Source organism: Gracilinanus agilis, chromosome 3 (genome assembly GCF_016433145.1).
Source record: "Gracilinanus agilis isolate LMUSP501 chromosome 3, AgileGrace, whole genome shotgun sequence".
Taxonomy (NCBI): Eukaryota; Metazoa; Chordata; class Mammalia; order Didelphimorphia; family Didelphidae; genus Gracilinanus; species Gracilinanus agilis.
In genome coordinates, this window is record NC_058132.1 from 120858978 (window position 1) to 120871343 (window position 12366).

Genomic DNA, 12366 nt, shown 5'->3' on the forward strand with positions numbered 1-12366 from the left:
AGATCATGTAACAGAATATATCTAATAGGCAAAAACACAGTAGCTTAAAATGATTCAAAGTAACAGAATAATATTGACTAAACTAATATATGAACTTAAAAATATTAAACCTTAAAGCAATCAGCAGAATACAATAAGCATGACATTGAATTAAAAAGTCCTTCTTTCCAGTTCCAATAAAGACTTGTTCACTATTGTGTAGAGGAAAAAACTGAAAATGGTTAGCAAGCAATAACACAATGGAGTCTGAAAAGGTTTAAAATTCACCTCCAGATTTCAGTAAGTTTCCTTCCCCTCCCCCATATTTATCATCCATTTGCATTATTTTTGGTCACTCCTCTGGAGTTCCTCATATACACATTGGGCAGAACTAGACAAATCCCATAAAGGGTGTGTTGCAGAGGCTAGGCAGGCCAAAATAGTAAGGGAATATAATATGAACCTCCCATCTGAATCTTTTAAAAAAAATATTTAATAATATTTATTTTTTAGAAAAGTTAACCTGGTTACATGATTTATGCTCCCACCTTCCCCTATACCCCCCAACTTTCTCCCCCCCCATAGCCAATGCACATTTCCACTAGTTTTAATATGTGTCATTGATCAAGACCTGTTTCCAAATTGTTGATAGTTGCACTGGTGTGGTAGCTTCAAGTCTACATCTCCGATCATGTCTGCCTCAATCCATGTGTTCAAGCAGTTGCCTTTCCTCTGTGCTTCTGCTCCTGCAGTCCTTCCTCTGAATGTGGGTAGCGTTCTTTACCATAAGTCCCTCAGAATTGTCCTGGGTAATTGCATTGCTGCTAGTACAGAAGTCCACCACATTCTATTTTACCACAGTGTATTGGTCTCTGTGTACAATGTTCTTCTGGCTCTGCTCCTTTCACTCTGCATCAATTCCTGGAGGTCTTTCCAGTTCACATGGAATTCCTCCAGTTGATTATTCCTTTGAGCGCAATAGTATTCCATCATCAGCATATACCACAATTTGTTCAGCCATTCCTCAATTGAAGGGCATAACCTAATTTTCCAGTTTTTTGCCACCACAAAAAGCACAGCTATAAATATTTTTGTACAAGTCTGTTTATCTATGATCTCTTTGGGGTACAAACCCAACAATGGTATGGCTGGATCAAAGGGCAGGCATTCTTTTATAGCCCTTTGAGCATAGTTCCAAATTGCCTTCCAGAATGGTTGGATCAGTTCACAACTCCACCAGCAATGCATTAATGTCCCAATTTGGCCACATCCTCTCCAACATTCATTACTCTCCCCTTCTTTCATTTTGGCCAATCTGCTAGGTGTGAGGTGATATCTCAGAGTTGTTTTGATTTGCATTTCTCTAATTATTAGAGATTTAGAACACTTTCTCATGTGCTTATTCATACTTTTGATTTCTTTATCTGAAAATTGCCTATTCATGTTCCTTGCCCATTTATCAATTGGGGAATGGCTTGTTTTTTTATACAATTGATTTAACTCCTTGTATATCTGAGTAATTAGACCCCTGTCAGAGTTTTTTGTTATAAAGATTTTTTTCCCAGTTTGTTGTTTCCCTTCTGATTTTGGCTGTATTGTTTTTGTTTGTACAGAAGCTTTTTAGTTTGATAGAATCAAAATAATTTATTTTATGTTTTGTAATTTTTGCTAACTCTTGCTTGGTTTTAAAATCTTTCCTTTCCCAGAGATCTGACAAGTATACTATTCTGTGTTCGCTTAACTTATTTATAGTTTCCCTCTTTATATTCAAGTCATTCACCCATTCTGAATTTATCTTGGTGTAGGGTGTGAGATGTTGATCTAAACCTAATCTCTCCCATATTGTTTTCCAAATTTCCCAGCAGTTTTTGTCAAACAGTGGATTCTTGTCCCAAAAGTTGGGCTCTTTGCGTTTATCATACACTGTCTTGCTGATGTCATTTATCCCCAGTCTATTCCACTGATCCTCCCTTCTGTTTCTTAGCCAGTACCATACCATTTTGATGGCTGCTGCTTTATAGTATAGTTTAATATCTGATACTGCTAGGCCACCTTCCTTCACATTTTTTTCATTATTTCTCTTGATATTCTTGATCTTTTGTTATTCCAAATGAAATTTGTTATAGTTTTTTCTAATTCAGTAAAGAAGTTTTTTGGTAGTTTGATAAGTATGGTGCTAAATAGGTAAATTAATTTGTGTAGAATGATCATTTTTATTATGTTATCTCATCCTACCCATGAGCAGTCAGTGTTTTCCCAATTGTTTAGATCTAGTTTTAATTGTTTGGAAAGTGTTTTGTAGTTGTTTTCATATAATTGCTGTGTTTGTTTTGGTAGATAGATTCCCAAGTATTTTATATTGTCTAGGGTGATTTTAAATGGTGTTTCTCTTTCTACCTCTTGCTGCTCTAAGGTGTTGGAAATGTATAGAAATGCTGATGATTTATGTGCATTTATTTTGTGTCCTGCAACTTTGCTAAAGTTGTTGATTATTTCTACAAGCTTCTTAGTTGATTCTCTAGGATTTTTTAAGTATACCATCATATCATTTGCAAAGAGTGATAGCTTAGTCTCCTTACTGCCTATTTTGATACCTTCAATTTCTTTTTCTTCTCTAATTGCTACTGCTAGTGTTTCTAGTACTATGTTGAATAATAGAGGTGATAATGGGCATCCTTGTTTCACTCCTGATCTTATTGGGAAGTCTTCTAATTTATCCCCATTGCATATGATGTTTGTTATTGGTTTGAGGTATATACTGTTTATTATTTTTAGGAAAGGTCCTTCTATTCCTATACTTTCCAGTGTTTTCAATAGAAATGGGTGCTGTATTTTGTCAAAGGCTTTTTCAGCATCTATTGAGATAATCATGTGATTTTTGTTTGTTAGACTGTTGATATGGTCAATTATGTGGATGGTTTTCCTAATGTTGAACCATCCTTGCATTCCTGGTAGAAATTCCACCTGATCATGGTGGATGATCTTCTTAATTACTTGCTGGAGTCTCTTTGCTAGTATTCTATTTAAGATTTTTGCATCTATGTTCATTAGGGAGATTGATCTGTAGTTTTCTTTCTCTGTTTTTGATCTCCCTGGCTTTGGAATCAGTACCATATTTGTGTCATAAAAGGAATTTGGTAGGACTCCTTCTTAGCTTATCATATCAAATAATTTGTATAGTATTGGGATTAGTTGCTCTTTGAATGTCTGATAGAATTCACTTGTGAATCCATCAGGCCCTGGCAATTTTTTCTTAGGGAGTTCTTTAATGGCTTGTTCAATTTCTTTTTCTGATATGGGATTATTTAGGTATTCTATTTCTTCTGCTGTTAATCTAGGCAATTTATATTTTTGTAAATATTCATCCGTATCTCCTAGATTGCTATATTTATTGCCATATAATTCTCAGTAGGGTTAGATAGAGTTTTTTATCCCAATGGATTATGTAGCTACTCTTCCCTCTCCGGGTTAATTCCACTGAGAGTAAGGTTTAAATATTACCTCTTAATGCTCTCTTCCTCTCCTTCTCATAATAGTATTTATCCCTTTCCCTTTTCATGTCCTCTTTGTGTGTAATAGAATATCCTATTTTTCTTATTTCTTCAAGTTTCTCTTGGTGTCCTCTACTATTCACCCCCCTCTTTCACACCCTCCATACCATCTTAGACCATTTAGTAATCCAACCTCTCCCTTTGAATAATTCTTCTAATTACTATAATAGTGAGTAAAGTTCACTACAGAGAATTATATATAACATTTTTCCACATAGGAATACAAATAATTAGATCTTATTGAAGTTCTTAAAGAGGCAAATTTAAAAAGAAGAGTTTTCTTTCTTTCCCCTCTGTTTCTTATTTACCTTTTCATGTTTCTCTTGATTTTTGTGGTTGGATATCAAACTTTCCATTTAGTCCTGGTCTTTTCTGTGTAAATACTTGGAAATCTTCTATCTTGTTGAATGCCCAAACTTTCCACTGAAAGTATATATTCAGTTTTGATGGGTAGGTGATCCTTGGTTGTAGACCCAGTTCTCTTGCCTTTCTGAATATCATATTCCAAGCCTTGCAGTCTTTTTAGTGTGGAGGCTGCCAGATCCTGTGTGATCCTGATTGGTGCTCCTTGATATCTGAATTGTCTTTTTCTGGCTTCTTGCAAAAGTTTTTCTTTTACTTGGAAGCACTTGAATTTGGATATTATATTCCTGGGGGTTGTCTTTTCAGGGTATAGTGTAGAAGGTGATCTATGGATCCTTTCAATGACTGTATTGCCCTCTTGTTGTAGAACTTCAGGGCAGTTTTGCTGAATAATTTCTTTTAGTATGGAGTCCAAATTTCTTTTAATTTCTGCTTTTTCAGGAAGACCAATGATTCTCAAATTGTCTCTTCTAGACCTGTTTTCTTGATCTGTCAATTTCTCATTGAGATATTTCAAGTTTCCTTCTATTTTATCAGTCTTTTGACTTTGTTTTATTTGTTCTTGCTGTCTTGAGAAATCATTGGCTTCTACTTGCCCAATTCTTGTCTTTAGAGACTGGTTTTCTGCTATAAGCTTTTGATTTTCCTTTTCAATTTTGTTTATCCTCTTTTCCAGCTGTTTGATTTTGTCTCCAATTTGCTTGTCAATTCTTTTGATTTTGGGGCCTCTTTTTCAAATTGCCCAGTTCTAGCCTTTAGAGACTGGTTTTCCTTTTCAATCTGGTCATTTCTGGTCTTCAATTTACTTGCCTCGCTTTCCAATTGCAAAATTCTGCCTTTTAAATGGTTATTTTCTTGCCAGATATTTTCCATCTTTCTCATAATCTCAGATTTGAATTCTTCAAGACCTTGTGACCCGTTTTCATTTTTTTGGGAAGGTTTCGATATGGTTACTTGTTTGTTCTCCTCTGCCGTTTGCTCTGTTGTCTGGATTTGTTCTGTGTAGAATTTGTCGAGTGTTAAAGGTTTCTTCTTGATCTTTCTCTTCTGGGGTTTCTGATTCTGGCTTGCCATTTTTAGCCTGGTGCCCTCTCAGCTTTATCCTCATACCCAGGGTCTGTCTGCACTCTTTAGGCTCCTGAGGTCTCAGGTCTAGTTGTTCTCAGGGTCAAGCCTCCTAGTGGTCCCCTTGCTTGTTCTTCTGCTTGAAGCTCCTTTAACAGTTTCAGGGCACTGCTTCCACAGTCATGCACCTCTCTGCACTGGGTCCCCACTCAAGGTCCACACCTGCGCTCAGGATCCATATCCATACCTGTGCTCAGGATCCGCGTCTGCACCTGCACTCAGGGTCTGTGTTCAAAGTCCATGCATTCTTTAGCCTCTTGGGGTCTTAAGTCTTGCTGCTCTCAGGAGCAGGCCCTGGTGAACCCAGGTAGCTGCCAATGACTTAATGGGTGCCCCAAACTTACTCTAATTCTTTTGCGCTGGCTTTGGCACTGTAGGTGATGTGGTGGGGGAGGGAGTTGCTCAGCTCACCTTTTAGTGAGAGCTGTTTCACCTCTTTATAGCATGGAAATGCCCAGATCCCACGTACCTTCTATGCTGCACCCTGTTGTGGGGTCTCTTTGTTCATTGGGATTTGTTTTTATGCCTTCTTGAGGAGTCCTATATGTGTGGGTTAGGAGAGGTCAAGCAGCTGCTTTTTACTCTGCTGCCATCTTAACCTGGACTCTTGCAGAATCTTTACCATCTGAATCTTAATATTAGTCAAACTAGGCTCAAGGACCAATGTACCCAGGAACAGTAGTAAGAAAAGACATTCCAGAACTTTGAGATGTGTGAACACTGTGGGATGCTCCCAGAATGGGAGCTGTTTGAGATAGGCTGACCAGGCCATGCTTTGTAACTTTATAACATGGTTACTCCTTAAATAAAGCTAGCGCAATGGCAAAACAAAAGACAATTGCTTGAGGGCAAAGAGGGAGAAAAACTTTTTGGGAGTTTCCCCTGCTCCCTAGGAACAAAACTTCAAGGGAGAACAATAGTATATTTGCATGTGAGACTGGCTTTTCTTAGTGTTTTTGAGTCAGAAGGAAAAGGCCAAAAGATAGAGACAAAATTCCCAAAACTCTGACTTCAAATGCTCTGATTTGGGCTATCTGCCCTCCTTGGAGGAAAAAAAAACCAACCCTTCAGTAGCAGCCTTCAGTAGGAGCCCAAAGTCAACTTTTGAGAAAATCTGCTTAAAAATTAGAAGGGGGTGGGGCTGAATAGCATTTTTTTTCCTGTTCCTTGCTGTGTTCCCCTTCTGAAAATGGCTAGGACAGGCTGGAAAACCCACAATGGGGGGAAGGGGGAAGGGGAAGAATTTTATACATCATCCTCTGCAAGAAAAAAATGGCTCAGATTGGCAGGCTCACAGCAGTGGGTCTTGTCCCAGCAAGTGGAGGCTGCAGGCTGGACAGGGACCACTCAGCAATGGCAAGAGTACAGGTAGCTGGGCTGGGAGAGTGTAGGGCATGAGACTTGCAAAATTTATCTAGGCTATTCTTTTCTCAAAGGCTTAAAAATATTTATTATGTGTGTGTGTGTATAAATATATATACATATATATATATATTTATATATAAATATATAAATATATATATAGTTTTAGAATGTATCCCTTTGTGGTTTCCAAAATGTAAGGTTTAAAATTAATATACAATAACTATTATATTTTATAAAGTTTTTTAATAATAACTAAAGTAAAAAATGCTAGCTAACCAAGCTGCAGTCACAGGAAAAACAAGAGAGAGAGATAGAGTTATCCTCAACTATATACAAAACGTGACCATTGTTATGAGTAAGATTAGATTAGCTAGTTATTAGGAATTAAGATGTACCTAGCAGGAAGGAGCTGCACCTTGGAATTCCAGGTTGGAATGAGGGAGGAGGAAGTCTGTCTGTGCCCTGAGTGTGGACTCCATTAGTGGTGGGCAAAACTGTTGCCAGCCTGGGAGACCTTGGAGCAAAGGACACCCTGCTTCCTGTTTTCCCCTGGGATCCTGTGTGGTGTGGCATCCAAGAAAAGGACAAATCTACAGAAGAGAGAAGGAGAAGTTTGAAAACTGGAGGACAGTGCTTCAAGCAGAACCCTCTCTACTTGGTACCTGAGATCATCTTGACTCCTGGCATCCAGAGATCATCAGTGGATTGCAGTGAGAATCCCAAAGCCACTAAGTCCTAGTTGCACTCAAGCCTGGCAGGTTCCAGGTTTGAGGCAGACACCCAGAGACTCCATTTATAGCTCCTTGGGCCCTGTTAGTTTAGATCACTTAGATAAAAGTAGAATAAGTCCTCCCATTGCCCTGTGGTTTTATACCTTAGATTTTAAGTATAGAAATACTTTCCCACCTTTTAGTCTAACATAATTAAAGCTGTTAAGTCCCTTTTACCTTGTTAGCCTGTTACTATACTCTGGTCTAGTGGAAGCTGGGTGACAGTTAAGATCAACTGCCATTCCTGTGGAAATCCAGTAAACTCTGGTCTCTTCACCCTGGTCCAGTCTCTCATAAATCCTAGAGTGTGTTCCCACAAAACACTTAGTTTATTGTAATATCCCTGGTGACCCCATTACCTTACTTATATTTTCCTACACCATGCAATGTGGAGAGATTAAAAGGAATTCTGGGAAATACTGAAGGACTTCTGGGGGATAAAGCCCAAGGGTTCGAGATTTCTGATTATACAACTTAGACTCCAACACTCTAGCTCAACTTCCATTCAAAATTTAATCCAACCATTCAGCTTGATTCTTTCATGCACACCCGTTCTTCTCTTATTTCCAGTAGGGTAAGGGTAGAAAAAGACATAGAGGGGGCAGCTGGGTAGCTCAGTGGATTGAGAGTCAGGCCTAGAGATGGGAGGTCCTAGGTTCAAATCCAGCCTCAGACACTTCCCAGCTGCGTGACCCTGGGCAAGTCACTTGACCCCCATTGCCTAGCCCTTACCACTCTTCTGCCTTGGAGCCAATGCACAGTATTGACTCCAAGATGGAAGATAGGGGTTTTAAAATAAATAAATAAATAATAAAGTGAGCCAATACACAGAAGTTAAGGGTTTTTTAAAAAAAAAGACATAGAGCTGCCTTGCTTCATTTACACGTAACAAACCACATATATCTGAGTGTAGGGGGTTGCAAACTGAACTCCAATTTGACTGAAAGTATTTAGTGTCAGATTTAGTGAACTTTCGCAAATTCTCTAAATCCTTCATGTACCTGGTTGACAATTTGAGGACATACATTTGGCAGCAATCCCCTCCAGGGGACTTGCTTGAGCAGATACATATCTATGTTTGCCCATAGATCACCAAAGTCCTGATTAGAGAGTGGTTCAGTTTTCCAAATAAAAGAGAGTTCATCATGGAGAGTTTTACTTATCTAGCCAAACTACCAAGTTGAGTCTACACTGGAATTCAATGGGTTCTTGTAGGTGCCACTTGTCAGGAGTCACTTTAGCAGGTGACTCAGGCAACAATAACTTTGAATCTCACTGGGGCCTCTAAATGTGTCAATTTGAAAAAAAGACTGACCCAACAAAGCAGTTACAAAAGAACACATCTTTATTCAGGATAAGGGAGACAATGGCTCTTATGACCACCTCACAGAGTCAACAGACAAACCACAAAGAACAAAGCTCTGGGATTCTGGGAATACTGTCTCAGAGAAAGTCCCCAAGAATAAGAATTTTCACTGGAAACTCAAGATCTTATATATTCCTTAGGGAGTATGTGAAAGGAAGGACAAGTGATTGACTTACACAGAGGCTAGGGAAAGAGAATTCTAGCCAGAGACTAAAATATCTGAGGGTAGCCTACATACAGTAAGAGAAACTAAGACAAAAAGGTACTAAAGATTGGATTATATCTGCTAATCCTATCTAGGGTGATCAGTGGGTACCAGAAGTTTTATTGTTCAGTCTAGGGTATTGGGGGTGAGAGTGGTTGGTGCTTGAGGGTTTCATAAAACAAGGCTGTCAGGTCTATTTTAATAAATTAACATTTTAAAACTAAAAATACAACTTCCAGAAAATTTCAATGGTCACATTACTTAATGACCAATTAGGTCTATGTTTTTGTCTTTGAAATATTAGTCTAATTCTTTCTCTCTTCTTCCTCCACATCATTTTACTCTTTGAGATTTTTGTTCATTATAGTCTTTTGCTCATTTACTATTGTTTTTTGGATTTTGCTTATCTAATGCAAAAGTATTTTTTGAAAAGAGAAAACAAAACAAACACACAAAACCATCTAGAACAGTGATGGGCAAACTTTTTAAAGAGGGGGCCAAAGGAAAGGAAATGCTCATCTGTCAGTCTGTTTCTAAGGCAACTCTTTCAAAGTTTCATTATATTGTATCGTACTCATTGTATTCGTCAGATTAGGAATAATGTCCCTTGGCCAGATAGAACATTTCAGGGGGCCTGCATCTGGCCTGTGGGCTGTAGTTTGCCCATCACTGATCTAGAATCATTGCCTTAAATAGCCCTAGACTCATGAAATCATTAATTTCATTGTTTAGTTTTTTCTTGCTATGTAAATATATTTATCTTTCTTTTGTTTACTTAGTTTTTATGTTGAATATCCTGCTCAAATATAGTTTCTTTTGAAAGAGACTCAAATTCCTCCCTGTAGCTGAAATCTAATCTTTTTCATTGCTTGCTAGACCTATATTTTTAGAATATGTGATTGGGGGAGGAGAAGCAAAAACTGCCTTTTTTGGAATGTGATATTCCACTTTTTTTCCTTTGATTTCTTGAATTAGAAGGAATCCTGCCATGTTATGGTAGATTTCCATGAGTATATGATTATTATTTTCTTGACTGTGGTATGTGTTTTTTGAAGTTTGATTATAATGCTTTTTGGTGTGTTAAATTTTAGTATTCTCTGTTGGTACATTGTGTATTCTCTCAATCTACTCAATGCTACTTGTTTCCAATGCATCTGAGCAATTATTCTGTATTGTGTCCAGAAGCGTGGCATTCTGGATTTTCATACAAGTTCAATTATTCTTGGCATATAGAGCTTTTGCGTGCTTTTAATCTTATTGTCTTTTGATTTCAGTTAACTCGTTTTCATCCTGTAGCTGTATTTTTTAATTCTGGTTCTCTTCTCTTTTTCCATAATAACTGTTTAAAGAGACTATCTGTCACTAGTTTTAAATTCTTGACTCATTAGTTTTATTTTTTTCCTTTAAGGACTCTGATTCCCTGTTTCTTTCATTTTAATGCTTTTACTATTCTTCCAAACCATTCTTGATGTTAAGTACTGCCTTTTTCTTATGTGAACAGTTTGGTTGCTGAAAGTAGCAGAAAAATAACATTTGTATATAAAAAAATTTTTAATACTAACTTGTGAAGAAACACAGTTGCTCAGATAAAACATTGAGAAAAGACAGACTGTTCTGAAGAATATATAGAGAACGATCACTCAGATAAATGTACTGAGACTGCCTCTTTTAAGGCAGAGCAATTACCAAGCTAATGATAGGCACAGGACATCAGCTCATTTGCATGTGAATGATTTTAGAATTCTGAATTTAATAACTGACAAATTTATAAATCAAATAACTGTTTGCAGACTATTGAAAGATTATATAAGTACTCTTGGCCTCATACCTGACAGAAAGATAAATTTGTTAAAGTGGCTAAAATGTCTGTAACCTTTGATCCAGATATTCCACTGTTAAAAATATAAACAAGGGAGGTAATCAACAAAAAATAATGGTTCCATATGCATAAGCCGTATCAGAACTTCTTGAGGTAGCAAAGAACTGAAAATAAAGTAGATTCCTATTGATTGGGAAATGGTGAAACTCATTGTAGTATATGAATATAACATGCTACTTTGCTGTAAGAAATGACAAATATGATTAATATAAGGAGCATGGAAAGAATCATATAAACTGAAGTAAGAAAAGTCAAGAAAACAGTATACAGTTCCCTTCCCACCTATGTTTCTGATTTTCCAGTCTTTGCTACTTTGCTCCTGGGCAATCAGTTCTCCCCTACTCAGATGAGTTTTATGTATTATCTTCAACTATTAGAACAGGGGTCGGCAACATATGGCTCTCAAGCCATATCTGGCTCTTTTGAAGGCCAGATATGGCTCTTTCTGCAGGAACCATAAAGTCCATTTTTTTTTCAGGCGCTGTTACAGGAGCGCACTGTGAGCACTGTATGGCTCTCACGAAATTACATTTTAAAAAATGTGGCGTTTATGGCTCTCACAGCCAAAAAGGTTACCAACTCCTGTATTAGAATGTAGGTTTCTTGAGGGAAGGCACTGTTTTTCTCTACGCCAGCACTTAGCACTTAATGTTTGTTGCCTGCCTACCTCCAACAGTAACTATAAAGATTTAAATGGAAAGAAGCAATAGAAAACAAATGTCATGAAATTACGACCAACAAGTTGGTAAACCCAAAAGGGATATGAAATTATAGATCCTTTGCAGAAGTAGGGGGCATGGGAGAACGGTGGGTCACAGGTTTAGAGCATTACAAACAGTGTCAATTTTTTAAAGGTATTAATGGGATTTTGCTGATTTAAAATTTTTATTCTTCTTTTTCCTTTTCTAATTTTTTATAAAAATTTATGTTTTTTTCTTTATAATCCTTTGTTATAAGAAATAGCTCTCTGGGAGCAGGAGGGGGAAGGGATACAGGAGGAAATTTAGGCAATTTAGAAAATAGATTAATGAAAATCAATAAAAAAAAAAGATTTCCTAAATAACAATAAATCCCCACCACCACCACCACCACCCCTGGTAAAGATGAGTCACTGAAATCAGAAGATTTTGATTTGAGGCATTAGTTTGTTAAGAAACCTGAGAAGAAATTGTAGGACCAGACAGGAGGGTAAGCTGAGAACAAAAGGAGTCACAGCAAGCTGGATACAAGAAGACAAAGAAAGCTTCCATTTAATATAACAAATTCTTCAGCTGCTTTGCTGGGAGCTTGCTGATTGGAAGAAAAACATTTCTTTGCTGGGTGACTAGAGAAAGGTTGGAGCAAATGCTGGAACTTCATTGGCTGAGATTTGAATCCCGAGGCTGTAGAAATAGCTATTGCTCTGATTGCTCTCTGGTGCCATCTAAAGCTGGAGAAGAAGGAAACCTCTCAAGAATGCTTCAGTAGTCTAAAACCTCTGTTTAAATTTAAAAAAAAAAAAAAGTAGAGGGGGAGAGAAGACAGACTTCCATCTGTTTTTTCTGTGAGCTGTACTGTAAGAAAAAGCTTGGAACTGATTAGACAAAGCAGAATCTCCTCTTTGAAGATTAGAAGAACTTGACAGTTTTCTGACTTTTAAGAAAAAACAAAACTGCTTTCCACCAAAAGGGGGTAACATTTTCCTCAGTATCCTTGTAAGGGTTGCTGCAAGTGGAAAGAGCTTGTCACTGATTTGTCTAGAGAAGGAGCTTTGTTGAATAGAA